Consider the following 4,805-nt stretch of genomic DNA (forward strand, 5'->3'; position numbering starts at 1 on the left):
AAGAAATAGAAAAACAGAAGAGACAAATTTAAAAGAGAAGAGAAAAAAAAGAATATAAGTTTAAAAGGAATAAAAAAAAAAAAAAAAAGAGAATAATAAAATATAAAAAGGGAAGAAAACCTAACACACACACAAAAATAAATAAGGAAAATATAAATGGAAAAAAATATATTTTTAGAATAAAACACACACACACAATAATAAAATATAAAAAATAATTTTAGTATAATAAATAATATTTAAAAATTATAAAAATAAAATAATAAATTATATATATATAATATAAATAGAAATATAAAATAATGTAATGTTTAATTTTTTAAAAAATAGGTGGTATATATATATATTTTAAAAATTTTAATATATAAATATAAAAAATAGATATACAATATAAATATATATATATATATATTTATATTATATAATATATAATTTAAAATTTAATATAATAGAAAATATTTTTTATAGCTTGTATATAAAAAATATAAATGTTTTTAAATTTTAAAATACCCACACACACCACACCCCCACAACACACCCCAAAAACACCAAAACCACACCCACACACACCCCACATATATATATATATATATATTTTTAATATATATTTTTAAAATTAAAAATATAGGTATAGGTGCTTCATCTCCGCTTTTCGGGGATTTCCCGGTGACCATGATGAGTTTGGGATGTAGATCCCTGAAAAACCAAGGCCCCGTTTGGGCCTTTTGCTTTCCCCCTGAGGAGACTCCCCCCCCAGGGGACCCTCGTCCCCTCTGCCCCGAATCTTCCCAGGGGATTCGTCTGTGGGTAGGGGTTAAAATTTCCTTTTTCCTTTGAAGGCCCGCTTTACTCTCAGACGTTTGGGGGTTCCCCATGGGGCCTCTCTCTCTCCATTTGGGAAAAACCTGTTCATGGAATTTTTCGGGTTGAGCTTCTTCCTTCCATCTCCCTTCGGCCTTTCGATTGGGAGGTATGTCGACGAGTCTTTGGGTCTTTGGGCCCCATGACCCTGCCCGTTTCCGGATTTTCCCGATGCAGGGTGAAAAAATCCCTTTTCCTTCCAACCGTTTCAAGGTGAAAAGGGAGGTTGACAACAAGCTCCCTTTTTTGGGGCACCCTAGTCCAAACGCTTGCTGACCCCTTTTTCTCCATATACAGGAAGCCTATGCAAGTGGTATTTTTTAACATTTTTTATACCCCCCTCTCCATGGAAGGAGGTGTTGCCACCTCGCTGTTTCCCTTTTCCCCCCTCGCTTCTGTGACCCCCCGGGAACCCAGATGGAGAGATCGTCTTCCTTCGTCCCCTTATTTTCCCCAAAATGGGCTACCCCGGTCCGACACCGGGTTATCCAGGGGCATGGCCCCAAAAATTTACCCTGGGGCCCCCCTCCCAATGAGACTCCTCACCTGCCGTTCCCCCAAAACCGGCCCTCAAATTGAGGGAAATTTTCTCTCTTCGTTTGGGCCCCCTTCAAACCCCCTCAAAAATTGCCGGGGTCATCTTTCGCCGGGGGAAACTTCCGTCGCAACCTTGGGCCATTTCCAAACCCTCCTTTCCTCCCCGGGAAGGTGGGCACCTTTGCTGTTTTCCCTTTTGCCTCCCGTATAAGCAGTACTTTTGGGAAAAAAAAGGCCCCCATCTTTCCAAGCGTCTGTCTCAACATAAATATGCTGTATCCAGGGGGCACAACAATAACCCCCCCCCTCTTTGCCCTCAGTGGGACACTGGCCCTCAGATGGGCTGGTTTAGGCGCGGATTGTCTTTCCTTCCCCTGGGGGGCCCCCCCGAAATGGGGGGAATCTTTTCCCCTTTAAAGCTTTTGCCTTAAAATTTTAACTTGAAAAAGCGGGGTTTTCTTTCCCGCTGATAGTCCTTTCCTTTCTTTCCCTATCCTCCGCCTTCTACCTATTTCCCGGGCCCCCGGCGCGTCCGGGCCCCACCCCCCCCGGGGCCGATGGGGATCTCCCTCTGCTTCCAATTGTCCGTCCTTTACCTGCCCCATTTTTAACCCCCGTTTCCTTTTCCCCTCTCTCTTTTATACCCCCTTTTATGGGGGCCCGAGGGGCAAAGGGGCTACTTCTGAGAGTAGAAGCGACCTTTAAAGGAAAAGGAAAGGGCTACACAAAAGACGGGGAAACGCTTGAGGAAAGGGCGTCGGGGGGCAAGGGGGGAGACGAGGTCCTCTGCAGGGAAAATCTCCTCAGAGGAAGAGGACATCATCAAGGGGGGGACCTTTGGGGAACAAGGAGTTACATTTTGGGCGCTGGTGAATATATAATTTTATATAATATTAAAATATAATATATAATATAAAATAAAAGAATATATATATAAAATTCTACGCCCGTGGGTCTTTGTCTCGTGCGAAAAGGGAAAATGAAAAGGAGACCGGGAAAAAACATGAGAAAAATGGCTTTGAGGGGAAAGTAGGGAGGAACAAGCCAAGGGGGGACGCATTTGGTTTGCTGCTCTTTGAAGCCCTGTTTTGTCCCTTTTGTGACCGAATACTTGTGTCCCCCGTTATAAGCGTATCGTCGTGTGACATGCGGGTTTTCCCCCCGATGTCCCTATAAAAAAGGGTTTGGGGAAAAAACTTGGTAAAAAAGGGGAAAAACGTTTTTTGTGTTTTTTTATGCCATGGCGTTCCCTCGTGGTGTTTGGGGCGGGTCGGGCCCTGGGGGGTTTTAGGGCACGAAAGCCGTTGCCCGCTTGCCTGTGTTTTGGGGCAGAGAGACGAGGGGGCCGGCGTAACAAAAAAAAATAAAAAAAAAAATAAGGGGGAGGGGGGGAAAAGGAATGTAAACAAAAAAGGAAAAGGAAAAAAAAAAAAAAAAAGAAAAAAAAAAAAAAAAACAAAAGAATAGAGAATTAAAAAAAAATAAAAAAGGGGGGGGGGGGGGGGGGGTGGTGGGGGGGGGGGGGGGGGGAGGGGGAAAAAAAAAAAAAAAAAAAAAGAAAAAAAAAAAAAAAAAAAAGAAATAAAATAAAAATAAAAAAAAAATTTTTTTAAAAATAAAAAAAAAAAAGGGGAAAGGAAAATAAAAACTTGAATTTAGTATATAATAAATAAGAGAATTAAAGGGGTGTAAGGAAAAAATAAAAGAAAAAATTAAAGAAGGGGAAAAAGAAAAATAGAACAAAAAATATAAAAAAAGATAATAAATTTAGAAAAAAGAGATATAAAACCACAACACAAAGGGGGGGAATAAAAGCGATAATATATAGATAAAATATAGAAATATAAAAAAATAAAAGGGAAATACATATATGTATTGTATAAAGGTTATATATTATATTAAAAAAAAATTTTAAAAATATATAATAATATAATGATTAATTATATAGATTTTATTATTAGGTATTTATATATGACATATATAATATATATTATTATATATATTATATATATAATATATATATATATCTTATATAATAATTATATATATATATATATATATATATATATAGATATATGTGGTGTGTGGTTGTGTGTGTGTGTGTGTGTGTGTGTGTGTGTGTGTATGTGTGTGTGTATTTATATATTATATATATAAAGATATATGTGGAGATATATATATATAGATATTTAATTATATATAGTATATATATATATTATATGAAGAAAATAATATATAAATATATATATATATATATATTTTTATATATAAGTGTGGATATGTATAGTATTATATATATATTAGTATAATATATTATATATATATATAACACACACACACATATATGTAGTATATAATAAGCGTATTATATATATATATAATATATATATATATATATATATATATATATAGATATAATATATATATATTTAGTTATTTTTGTATTTATATATATGTGTTTTTATTTATATATATATCTATATAGATATATATAAAATAAATAATATAATAATTTAAAATATATATATATACATAAACATATGTATATATATGTGTTATATATACACTATATTTCCGTATTTATATATATACTATATATAATGATATAGTATAGATATATAATATATATATATAATATATATTAGTATATATAATATATAATATACTTATATATATAATATATACATAGTATATATGTAATATATAGTATATATATATATATATAGTATATATATGAATATGATATATATAAATATATAAGATGATATATGTATATATGCTCCATTAAATGTACATAATATATACTTATATATAAAATAACACCACAAACAACACACAGCACACACACACAAACACAACAAAATATATATAATATATATATTATATATATATATTGATATATAGCTTACATATTATATAAGCAATATATATATATATTTATTTATTTATTTGGTTATTATTATTAAGTAAAACATATGTAATTTATATATATAAGATAAAATAATATATACATAATATTAATATATGATTTATATATAGATATAATAATATAATATATACAATAATATAATATATACAATATATATATAAGATATATATATATATATATAGATATATAATAATATATATATATATATATATATTGTGATATTTAATATATATATATGTATAATATATATATATATATATATATAAATATAATATATATATGTATATAAATAAATATAATATATATAATAAAATATATAATTAATAATATATAGCTTATATAAATACAATAATAAGCTATAGTAAACAAAAGTTTTAATATAGATATATATATTTATGATATATATTATAAAATATATAATATATATAGTATATATATATATATGATATATTAATAATATATATATTTATATATATAT

The sequence above is a fragment of the Penaeus monodon genome, chromosome 16, assembly GCF_015228065.2.
Source record: "Penaeus monodon isolate SGIC_2016 chromosome 16, NSTDA_Pmon_1, whole genome shotgun sequence".
Taxonomy (NCBI): domain Eukaryota; kingdom Metazoa; phylum Arthropoda; class Malacostraca; order Decapoda; family Penaeidae; genus Penaeus; species Penaeus monodon.